At 43.6% G+C, this 12,984-nt stretch overlaps 1 non-coding gene across 1 annotated transcript; it reads left to right on the forward strand.

The window, feature by feature from the left end:
• Positions 1 to 556: 556 nt before the first annotated feature.
• LOC122678630 lies at positions 557 to 720 on the forward strand. Its single transcript, XR_006336278.1, has one exon. It is a non-coding gene; the product is annotated as a U1 spliceosomal RNA (small nuclear RNA).
• Positions 721 to 12,984: the final 12,264 nt, after the last annotated feature.

A 12,984-nucleotide genomic window follows, 5' to 3' on the forward strand; every position in this document is an offset into this window, starting at 1 on the left:
ATTGTAGCCTACAAGGATCCGCCGTCTATGGATTTTTCCAGACAAGAGTAGTGTGTTAGCCATTTCTTCAGGGGACCTTCAGGACCCAGGAATCGAACCCGAGTTTCCCTTATTGTAAACTGACGCTTTACTGCCTGACCTACCAAGGACGGCCTAGGTCTCTTTTATCATTGTAAGTATGTTGATTGCTAACGTTGATGAATTCATGAGGTCAGTTCCAGGCACAGGGGTTTCGCCATTGGTCATCTCGACAGGGGTGGGGCCGGACTTTGGTTGAAGAAGAGGAGCTGCCTTAGAGGTCCCTAATGGGGTTGGTTTATGTAAATCTTGCAGCGAAGTCGTCCTGTTCCCGGCGAGCCACTTCCTGGGTTACGGAAATTTTCCTGAGATTTTGTTGTATTCTTTTTTTTAGAAGAGTTATTTGGAGGGATTGAGGGGAGTGGGAAAGGAGAAGGTGCGGAGGATAGTGGAAGAATTGCGGGGCAACGGCAAAGTCAGCGTGTGTGTACAGTGAACGGGTCTAAGGCTGTGCGGGGGGCAGGAGGAAGGTTAACTCATACTTACCTGGCAGAGGAGATACCATGATCAAGAAGGTGGTTCTCCCAGGGCGAGGCTCACCCATTGCACTCCGGGTGTGTTGACCTCTGCGATTTCCTCAAATAGGGGAAACTCGACTGTGTAATTTATGGTAGTGGGGGACTGCGTGCGCGCTTTCCCCTGAAAACTAAGTAATAACTGCAGACTTAAATCTATTTTTCCTTGGCGGTGATTTAGTTATTAAGTTGTATCTGACTATTGTGGTTCCCACCGAATCTAGTTTGCCAGGCTTCTCTGTGAGATTTTTTTTTCAAGGCAAAAATACTGGAGTGAGTCGCTGTTTTTTCCCCCATGGAATCTTCTTAACATGGAAATCACACTCGGGGCTCCTCGCATCAGGTGGCCCAAGGACTGCAGTTTCAGCTTCAATACTGGTTCTTCCAATAAATACCGTGAACTGATCTTCTTTAGGATGAAGTCGTTGGATCTCCTTGCAGTCCAAGGGACTCTCAAGAGTCTTCTCCAACACCACAGTTCAAAAGCATCAATTCTTCAGCGCTCAGCTTTCTTTATAGTCCACCTCTCACATCCATACATGACCAGTGGAACAACCATAGCCTTGACTAGACAGACCTTTGTTGGCAAAGTAATGTCTCTGCTGTTTAATATGCTATCGAGGTTGGTCATAACTCTCCTTCCAAGGAGTAAGTGTCTTTTTATTTCATGGCTGCAATCACCATCTGCAGTGATTTTGGAGCCCAGAGAAATAGTCAGCCACTGTTTCACTGTTTCCCCATCTATTTGCCATGAAGTGATGGGACCGGATGCCATATTAGCTTTCTGAATGTTGAGTTTTAAGCCAACTTTTTCACTTTCCTCTTTCACTTTCATCAAGAGAATTTTTAGTTCTTCACTTTGTGCCATAAGGGTGGTGTCATCTGCATATCTGAGGTTATTGATACTTCTACCTGCAATCTAGATTCTAGCTTGTGCTTCATCAAGTCCAGCGTTTCTCATGATGTACTCTGCATATAAGTTAAATAAGCACGGTGACAATATACGGCCTTGATGTCCTCCTTTTCCTATTTGGAACCAGTCTGTTCCATGTCCAGTTCTAACTGTTGCTTCCTGACCTGCACACAGGTTTCTCAAGAGGCAGGTCAGCCAATCTTTAAGAAGTTGAGTGAAGGGGTGTGATTACTTTTGAGACACCTCAGACAAAACTTCTACTGAGATACTTGCAGTTGTTGTTCACTCACTCAATGATGTCTGATTTCTTTGCAAAATGTTTGCTAGTCGTGACACTTTGTGTGAAGTCTTTAGTTGTTGTTTGACAAATGCAGACCTCAAAAGATTTTAGTGGGAACCTGTGTTCTGTACCATGTAGAACTCTTTTAGAATCTTAATGGTTTTTTCACAAGTTGAGTTCAGAGGGTCCCCACACCCATATACAATTAATAGAAACTAAGTTTACTTAACTGCTGAAACCACAAAGTCAGACTGGGGACATTAAACAGATTTTCAGGAGACTTGGTATCAGGTGAAGAAGGACAGGGAGTGATCCCTGAGAGATGGGAAACAATGGCTCCAATGGCTCCAACTGATTGCGTGGAGAGTTCCCAAGCGAGGCACCAGGAGCAAACTGAAAACCAGCCCAGTGGACCTTGCTGAGTTGAGGACAAGTTCCTGGATGTCCAAGGAGCTAGAGTGCATAGGACAAAGTCCCAGGGAGGAGAGAGATGCTGAGGGTAGTCAGGAGAGCCCTGCAAAGGAGGCTCCTCCAGAGGGCAGCAAAGTACTGATCAGTGCAGCCCTGGGAGAAAACTCCCCAAAGTCAGGGGGAAATCTTCCACAGGCTCAGACAGAACAGAGAGCCTGGCACTCACAGTCATGCTTGCCCTCAACAGGTAGACTAGGAAATACTAATAATAACCTTGTAATTAAGGAGATCGTGGAGTGGAGTGCTCAAGGAAGTCTTAGCTCAGTAGCAGGAATTTGTTAGCCCTAGACTGAGTGTTCAGCTGCTCCAGACCATTTAGCAAATCATAAAAGGAAGACCTGAGACCATCAAACTGTTTACAAATAACTTAAGGGCAACCCTGAACAAAACTCAACATTTATAGGAACACAAAACTATCCAGCTCCCAACAGCATTTACAATGTCTGGGATTCCATCAGATTTTTCGGTATCCAAAGAGGAAGGGGAAATGACTCACAATGAAGGGACACATTGATCATTTGTGAGTGACCGAGAGCTGACACAGATGTCAGAATAACCAGGGAAGGACATTTAAAGTTTTATTCAAAATATATTCCAGTCAAAGCTATATTATTCCAGTGCTGTGTGCTTAATTGTGTCAGCTCTGCAGACCCCATGAACTGTATGTAGCCTTCCAGGCCCTTCTTTCCATGGGGATTCTCCAGGCAAGAAAACTGGAGTGGGTTGCCATGGCCTCCTTCTGGGAATCTTCCCAACCCAGGGATCGAACCCATGTCTCCTGCATTGCAGGTGGAGTCAAGAATTTTAGGAAATGAGAAGATTGCCTCAAAATCACACAAAAAACATTGGGAAATGTAAAATGGCATCCATATTTTGAATTATTCTGAACAAAGCATTTGTAGACACATACACATGGAAAAAACTTCAATATGTTACCTAAAAATGCAGAACATGAGATAGAAGTAGACAGGAAAGAAGAAATGAGAAGTTGGAACTGGCAGAGATTAAAAAAAATTGAAGGTAAAGAAAATTCTTTGAAAAAAAAAGGCTAAATGACAAGGTACATAGAGAACATATTTATCTAAACTAATAAGGGACAGTGCATTAAAAATGAAAGCATCAAACAGAATAGAAATGAACCATAGATAGTGAGAAAGGATCAGAGAGAAATTTATAGAGACCTAGGAGAAATAGACCTGGAATGGTCAGTTCTAAGACCTATCCTAGTAGAGCTGAAAGACTTTCTTTCTAAAAGAAAACATGTCCTGAAGCTCCAGATCACTCTTTGTCCTCAGTGAAAAAAAAAATCAATTTAGATTCTACATCTCAGCAGAACATACAAATTAAGACAATATTTTTTTTTTCAAAACTCAATAGAACTCATTGTGGATAAGTTCTTTTTATTGAGCCAAGGTGTCTGTACTGAATCAAAGCAACAGAAAAAAAGTATTAGGTATATCAAACTTAAGAAGTCCTCAGACCATCATGAGAAATCTTTAAAGATGAACTCTACTCATCAAGAATTGACAGGAAACTGAGTTTTGTACATCTGGTCATCACTGAATATATGTGATTGTAGATTGATTAAGCCACTGTGTTGTGGGCCCTGCTCTGGGGGCAGCCTAGGTACACCCTCAAACTTCTGCAGAGAGGCTGCTAGTACTCCCAGAGTGGGACAGCCATCCTGTGCCACCAGGGGGTCGAAAGGACCCAGTGGGCCCCTCCTCCAGCTCCTACCTCTACCCTACCAACTAGCACATTAACAAAAAAAGGTAGGGAAAATATGATATATAAAGGCCATACATTTGATTGGGTTGAAATAATGCAATAAGGTAATAATACTATCAGGTAGGTAAAGACAGAAGAAAAAAGCAAATAATGTCCTCGATCATCACAGTAGTAAGTAGTTGAGGTTGATAAATAACATTTAAAACATATACTTCAAATATTAGACATGTGACAAAATACTAAAGGACTAACGTGTCAAAAACATTAGTGCACTAACTAGCTATCCAGGACTTCCAAAATACCAAGCAAAACACACACACACACACACACACACACACAAACACACACAAATATGCATACACAAAGAAAAGAAAATCACAGAGAAAGAAACACAGAAGATACCATCTACTACAAATGGTAAACATAGATGAAAAGATGCGAGAGGAGTTTAAGAATCAAAACTGAATAGGAGAAACAAAGGGGCTTCCCTGGTAGCTCAGCTGGTAAAGAATCTGCCTGGGATTCAGGAGACCCAGGATCGATTCCTGGCTGTCGGATTCCCTGGAGAAGGGATGGGATACCCACTCCAGTATTCTTGGGCTTCCCTGGTGGAAGCGCCTGCAATGGGGGACACCTGGCCTCAATCCCTGGGTTAGAAAGATCCCCTGAAGTAGAGCATGGCAACCCGCTCCAGTATTCTTGCCTGGAGAATCCCCATGGACACAGGAGCCAGGGGGGCTACAGTCCATGGGGGTGCAAAGAGTCGGACACGACTGAGCAATTAAGCACAGCACGGCACATGAGAAACAGAGTCTTTATATTAATAAAATCAGTCATGTTAATAATGGACTGTGGGTGGGGGAGGGGTGGGAAGGAGGTTCAAGAAGGAGGGGACATATTTATACTTACGTTTGATTCCCACTGGTGTATGGCAGAAACCAGCACAACAGTGTAAAGCAGTTAGCCTCCAATTAAAATAAATGTAAGAAAATAAGGGATTATAACACTGAATTTTAAAAAAGCATGGGTCCACAGTGAAACACAAAAATATTTTTAATAATATGTTAGGGGTAGGGATTGTCTTTTCCACAGCACAAAGCTGGCAATACCACACATATGATAATTGACACACATCAGGGATCAATAAAGGATGGTAAAATTTTTACAGAAAGAGCATCATAGAATATGATATTCATACACTCTCAAAATACCACTCATCAAATTACTCATTACAGACACAAAGCCTGTCTTTTCAATGAACAGATCTTCTAAGCCTCTGCATAACAGTGTTCAATGCTAAAATAATGATAGTGGTGACAGGTAAAGTGGACACTCTTAGCCTCCAAACAGGCTGCACTAGGAAGCACACAGCATGTACTAGATGGTGTTCCTGGCAAAAAGGGTTCACCTGAATTTACTCATGAGGAAATGATCAGACAACTGCAAAATGGAGACCTTTGAGTAGACAGCTGACCTATCCTCTGCAAACAAGTCAATGTCACGACCATCAAAGACAAGAAGCTGAGGAGATGTTTGAGGTTCCAAAGGACTAAAGAAATAAAGTACATGATCTTTTTAGTCCTTTGGAACCTCAAACATCTCTTCTCCTTTTTGCTGTCTTTTTGGTGCAAACATCGACTGTTTGAAGAAAGGCAGGCCAGTTGTCTGGTTCAAAGGTCTAAATTCTGCAGTTATCTGATATCTACCTCAATAGTAAACACAGGATAAACACTTTCAGCAAGAACAATGCATAGTAAATGCTGTCTGCTTTGAGCACAGTCCATCTGGTGGCAAAGGATGACCGGGATGATATGTTGTCTTCTTCCAGTTGTTCCCATGCTGTTGTGTGGAGGATGAATATTTAGAGGCGCAAGAGTGAAGGTCTTTCAAAACTGTGTGTCCATCAAAGCACTGATCACGTTACTGAGGATGACATTCCGAGGCTGATGACTGGGATGACTCCCATCAATTCTGTCCCTTGGGGTGTGGAGCGTGGTTGTCGGTTGGGATGCTCATTCTCAGGAAAGGATCCCTCCAGTGTTGCTGAGGTTTAATTTGAGTTGCTGTCGTAGATTTTTTTTTGCATCAAATGGAAAAGGTACATTTTATAGTGTGGTTTCTCAAATTGACAATATCTTTCCTTACTTCCTAAAGTAATTGGTATCTGTGAAAGACAGAGAGAGGGAGAGAAGCAATGTGAGTGTTTGTTAGGTCCTGCTGAGACTGGAGGGTTGGCCACATGGTGACTGGGGCCAGGGGCAGATAGAGCTGTTGACAGGACGAGCTGAAGGGAGAACATAGGCTGGCTGGAGAGGAAAGTGAGATCCATGATTTAGAAGGAACACCTCCCTAAACTTTCCTCTAGTCTGTGGTGCAGCATCAAAGGACCCCTCCTCACCCCACCTATGCTTGGTGATGTCTCAGCTCAGAGCTGCTTCAGAGCCTTAACTGGATCCCCACCGCTCAATCCTCAACAGTCCTTTCACTCCTGAATCCCCTTCATCTGTACGCTTTCCCACACATTCAGGGATGGACGTGCTCAGCGTCCCTCATACACAGCTGGAAATAGACTGCTATGGGAACAGAGGATCCTCATTGAGAAAGAACCCTCTTCTACATCTTCATCCCTGCCCTCTGAGGAGGAGAATCAGGCTACCGGAGAGTCCTGGATGTGAGCACCAAAAGGGACCTCAGAATGTATGCAAGTCCAGTTGCATAATTTAGAGGGGAGGAGCTATGTTTTCAAGGTCTAAGGACTATCCAAAACCACATGACTTGTTACTGACAACCCAGGCCACAGGCCCTTCCTACACATTTGCGGGAAGGTAGAGAAGAGAGGAAAGCTCCCATCTGGAGGAGTCAACAGTTAATAGAGGCTGTTTGGTCATCCTCCTGGACAGGAATAAGGCATTCCAGGGAAATCCTGCTCCAAAGAGACTGAGGAATGAATGGAAAGGGGGGAAACTCAAAATAAAATGAGCAAAAAGAGAGCAGGGAGTGGAACTGTGTCTCAACCCATTTGCATCCTGTGGACACCAAAATGCTATGAAGGTGATTTCATGCTGGATCTACCTTAAGGCATTTCTAGGAATATCCTTGACATCTACACAAATCAAACACAGAAGTGAAACAGCATTCAGTTTAGTTATACTAAATTCTCATCACCTTTTCCCCAAACTTTTCTCTAAGAAAGAGTCTCTCCTAGTATTTTATGCTAGTGTACAGAAAAACACCTACTTCTGCTTTCTTGACTAGGCCACAGCCTTTGACTGTGAGGATCACAGCAAAGTATGGAAAATTCTTAAAGAGATGGGAATACCAGACCACCTTAGCTGCCTCCTGAGAAACCTGTATGCAGCTCAAGAAGCATCATTAAAACTGGACATGGAACACAGTATGGTTCCAAATTGAGAAAGGAGGATGTCAAGGCTGTATATACTCATATTGATTATTTAACTTAAATCCAGAGTACATCATGTGAAATGCTGGGCTGGATGAAGCACAGCTGGAATCAAGATTGCCAGAAGAAATATCAATAACCTCAGATATGCAGATGACACCACCCTTATGGCAGAAAGCAAAGAGGAACTAAAAAGCCTCTTGACGAAAGTGAGAGGTGAGTGAAAAGGGTGGCTTAAAACTATGCTTTCAAAAAAACGAAGATTATGGCATCTGGTCCCATCACGTCATGGAAAATAGATGGGGAAACAATGGAAAGAGAGACAGACTTAATTTTCTTGGGCTCCAAAATCACTGCAGAGGGTGACTGCAGCCATGAATTTAAAAGACTCTTACTCCTTGGAAGGAAAGTTATGATAAACTGAGACAGCATATTAAAAAGCAGAGATGTGACTTTGCCAACAAAGGTCCATCTAGTCAAAGTTAGAGTTTTTCAGTAGTCATGTATAGATGTGAAAGTTGGACCATAAAGGAAGCTGAGTGCCAAAGAATTGATGCTTTTGAACGATGGTGTTGGAGAAGACTCTTGAGAGTCCCTTAGACTGCAAGGAGATCCAACCAGTCCATCCTAAAGGAAATCAGTCCTGAATGTTCATTGGAAGGACTGATGCTGAAGCTGAAAGTGCAATATTTTGGCCACCTGATGTGAAGAACTGACTCACAGGAAAAGACCCTGATGCTGGGAAAGATTGAAGGCAGGAGGAGAAGGGGACAAAAGAGGATGAGATGGTAGGATGGCCTCACCGACTCAATGGACATGAATGTGAGCAAGCTCTGGGAGTTGGTGGTGAACAGAGAAGCCTGGCCTGCTGCAGTCCATGGGGTGGCAGAGATTTGGAGAAGACTGAGGAACTTAACTGAACTGATAGATGGGTGTGTAAAAGGGTAAACATAGCAGGGTAAAGCCTAATACTCATTAGGGGGCTTTTGCATAAAGAATATATTCAGTGAAAAAAACTTTGTTGCATCTGCTCCTCTGAACCAGTTAGTAGTCTGTGAAACACGTCTAGTGAATAGCTAACTGCAAGTGCATTTTAACATTTGAAAAGGAAATACTAAACTGTATTCTTGTGGCAAGGGGAGGGGTGATTTTATACTTTGAGGCATTTGTAATGTTCTTTTGTTTGTTTGTTTGTTTTCTTGTAAATTGTACTAAGAAAATTGTGAGGAACTTCAATCCAAACAGACAGATTATATATCTAACTTAACTATCTACATCTCTTTTTTTCTCTTTTCTCTTCTCCAGGCTGTACAAAATAGTTCTGTTGAGAGAAGAATGCAAATTCCCTTAATTGTTGATATTCAGATTTTTGAGGAAGCAGCCACTCATAGGCCATTGCCATATTGGTTACTTGTATCCTATCAGAGCCACTGTCCTCTGATCCTTGATGCATATTAGCAGAGCTTTGAAAGATACTGATAGCCAAACCTCATCCTCAGAACTTTAAAATCAGAATTTCAATGGATTGGGTTAAGGCATTCATGTTAGCTCAAAACCCAATCCGTTTTCATTTTACAATAGCATGATTTAGAACTACACACTAGACTACACTATTTCACATCACTCTTTTTATTTTCTCCTTCTAGTCCAATATGGACTTCTCCCCACTGGCCCTAAAGATGTTTTGGTCATTTTCTGTTAGTCTCATATATAATTGGCCTTCTCAATTGGATGGTCAGAAGCAATGATTCCCTTGTATTCTTGTGTATCTCCCTGGGTCTTCATAAATGTGGCCCAAGTTAATTCAGTATAATGCTGTCCTACATTCCCTGGCCTCAGACTTCAACTCAGTTCATTTTTCTGGGCTTTGACTAATACTGAGAAGGAATAATGTGAGTAAAACTGGAGAGGTCCGAGCGCTGTCCATCTCACGCTCTGTGTATTTTGAAAACCTGGCTTCTCTATCTCCTTTTCCCCAGTGTCCCTTTAGGGGGCCATTTACTGCCCTCCCCCTAATGCCAGCTCCAGTGAGTTCCTGGAAGCCCCTGCACATTAGCAAAGTTCTGCCCATCAGGGCCTGAGGGGAATCATGACTCAGGCCAGTCCAGCACTCCCACCTATGACCCAGGTTCTTCTTTTATTTTAGTAATCAAGGCTTTTTCCTTCAGCTCTGGCATTTCTTATTCAGGTGGAAAAGCTGAGGGTTAAGGACTGCCCTAGGTTCATTTCTCCAGAAGCCAACTCACATGTGAGAGATTCCTTCAGTCATGATCCTGAACGAAAGAGGCAGTGGGCTTGGAGGCAAGGAGGAAAGTCAGGTGAGGAAACCAAGAATGTGTATGATTGAAGGCCAATGTTTTCAGTGGCTTAAATGCGGCTCTTCTGATGAGGAGGACCATGGATCTGGGCTTCCTTGTGGCTAATAGGAAAGGTCAGAGGGAATATGAGGATGGTAGAAGTGGGGAAACAGTACGGGTCAGAGTGGAAACAGGAGAGTGAGAGGGAAGGCCACTGCAGGGTGGCAGCCCCCACGGAAAAGAGAGGAAAGACCACACAGAGGTGTGTCAGCTGTTGAGTGAACAAATGGGGAAGAGCAAACTTAGTGGGAGATTGAGCCATAAGAGATAAAGAGCATAAGGAAGAAGTGCCTGGGATTACCTCTGTACCCTAAGCTTGAAGGCCAGGGAATCTGCATGCTAGTCTCCACTTGCCAAACAGCAGTTTTCTTCTGAGAATCTTCTGTTTCAGGACACTTAAGCCTTTAATCTTGTTACAGACTGGATGCTCCTGTGTGCTTGCTGTGGAGCCCTCACCTTCCAGCTTGCGAGGGTTCTTCATTCTGATGGAAGCATCCAGCTCTGAAGAGAAAACCACAGCCAACAGGATCCATTGTTATTCATGATTTACAAAGACTTATTCCTTCACCCAAGAAGGACATCAGGTACCAAAAGTGTCCAGGAACAAGAAAGGCCAAATGAAAGCCCATGGGTAGGTGAAGCAATGGAGATATTTTTATATTTTCTTTTTTGCTGATCTTCCTCATACTACCCAGTATTGCTAAGTGTGCCACAGGGCAAACGTGTTTCCAAATGCCAAAAATGAGCCAAGGAAAATAAAATGGATGACAACCAAAAATTCCTAGGTAGAAAAGACAAAGGCAAGAAACTCCTACAGGATGTAGTTTGTACTGTTGGGAGGGAAGAGATGAAGGAAAGTGGAAGTTGAAGGAGAACCTCATGAGAGAAAAGAAGTGGGGAAGTCTAAATTGGAAAACTTTTAAATGTGCATCAATATACACTTCATATATATGGACACACACTATATATGATATTTATACATAATTTATATAAGGCATAGATGATATGATAAAAATGCAAGAAAACTCACAGGTGAGTGTGTTTGTGATGGAATAAATGAATGAAGGATTTGATCTATTGAATGGATCATTCTGTTGGCTTCCTGATGAGTTGAATTTGGAAAAGAAAATAGAAAAATAAGAAGAATGAGAAAGAAGCTCTATTTGGTGACAGGAACTAGGAAATATGGGGGGGGGGGCAGATGGGAGTCACAGTGTGAAGGGGTGTGAAAGTAAAGGGCATTAAGACTACCCTTTGCTGCAAAATCTGCTGTGAAGCCTGGATTTATGCTCAGGTCTCCATGGAAGGTGAGCAGGAAACAGAGTGACTGAGCCAGTGGGGTTCAGTCTTGGCTGAGAATGTGGGAGACCAAGCACAAGAAAAGGAGAGACAAGCGGAAGAGGAGACAATAAACACCACAAGACCTACTGGCTCTTGTCAGGCTCTGCACCCCTCCCTCCCTGAGCACTTTCCGTGAGACTCTGGGTGCTGCACCAGGGGGCTCCTTCTCAGCTCAGCTCCACCTGAGGACGTGGGTCTCTCCTGGATCCTCACATGAAGCCACAGCCTGAGGGAGGAGCACCAGGCAGCCCCAGGCTCCAGTGGAGGATATGGAGAGCGAGGGAGGGTAAGGATGAATACGTCCCAGATGAAATGGATGTGAGGGTCTGAAAGCTCTTTGAAGGAAACTTGAACAGAGGTGGATCCAGAGGAGAGGAAGACTAGGAGACGGAAAAGGAGATGAGTGGAGAGAATGAATTAAATGGAGGGTCATAAAAGAGACTGATGGGTGCACTTCAAGAATGAGGGTAGCCCTTTATTTCAAAATGAGGGGAAAATGAGGAAAAGAAACTGGATATGAAAAGCCAACATGGGACTGAGTTGCAGGGCCAGTGTTTACACTCCTATTGCATGTTGCTAATACACTGTTCCTGGGAGCACCCAACAGGAGTAAATTGCCTTGATGAGGGATGTTGAAAGGAGAGGAAAATACTGGCCAAGCTACCTTCCTGAGAAAGCAAGGGAAGATGGGGTTTAGAGAAAGTAGAGACCATAAAGCTTATGCTACCTTAGAGGAAACAACCATTGTGCAATCATTTTGTAAGTGTTAAAGCACCAGAAATACACAAAGCTTAGATATTATATATTCATAGTGGTTATCAAACAAATTTTAGCGAATCAGATGCCCTGGACATTATATTGTTTAAGATTCCCAACAATCATGCAAAGGAGATAGAATTTTCATGAGTTCAGTTGAGGGACGAGAGAGGCAAATACCTAGGAAGATAAATAAGTTGGCTCAGTTAAACAAGCAGGAGTTTGCAGAACCAGGGCCTGAGGCTGAGCTGGTCCTAAGTCCCAGGCTCTTGATCACCTCACTCTGTTACAGTGTCACGGGTTTCAACTGGGCTGACAGCGGGTTTGGGAGAGGCCCTCTGCCTCCTCCACCCACAGCTTTGTGATAACCAGCACATGGACCAGAGCTTTCTAATCCCCTTTTCTTTCTTACCTAGAAAGAGTGGTCCTTGGTTTCCAGAATCAGGGTTGGTGGTAAAGGCCCAGTTGGTGGAAGAAACACCAAGAATGGCTTTGCTGTCACCACAGTCAAGATGCTGGTCCAGCTGCCACTGCAGACAATCAGTCATGTGGGTGCTTTTGTGAAGCTGTGCCTGTGAAGTTGGCACCTCTGACCCTGGGAAACTCACAGGTTCCTGGTGAGAGTCCTCCCAGGTGTCACCTGAAAGGAAAAGAGGGTTCGTTGGACCAAGGAAAGCTTTTTCTTGCTAAGCCCTCCCAGAGGGCCCATTTCTGCTGTCCTAGCCCATAAGTGAAACCACCCAATAACGCAGACAACAATGGCAGACATCAATGTGAAGAAGGCGCCGTATTTATGCCTGGGACTGGGGTGTGGAGAAGGCAGGTGCTGGGCTGCAGTTTCTTGAAATGAGAAATCACCCACTTGAGTCGAGAGGGTTTGGGTGACACAGGAGGTCAAGCCTCTTATTCTGTTATGAGCCTTATTAGTCTTGGAGCCTAGAGAGAAGGTTCTAGACAAGCCTCTACGCATGGGGGAGAAAGAGTTGTTGATATCTACCCACAGGAATAAAAGATCAGGAAGAGACATATGGCCTGAAAGCTTCAGGTCCTACTAGAATTTGAGCTGAAAAAATATAGTACATTCCAGACCCTTTTGAACTTCCTTGCTTGAAATGTTTGTCGACCCTTCCACTCACCCGTACATG

The sequence above is a fragment of the Cervus elaphus genome, chromosome 20, assembly GCF_910594005.1.
Source record: "Cervus elaphus chromosome 20, mCerEla1.1, whole genome shotgun sequence".
Classification (NCBI taxonomy): domain Eukaryota; kingdom Metazoa; phylum Chordata; class Mammalia; order Artiodactyla; family Cervidae; genus Cervus; species Cervus elaphus.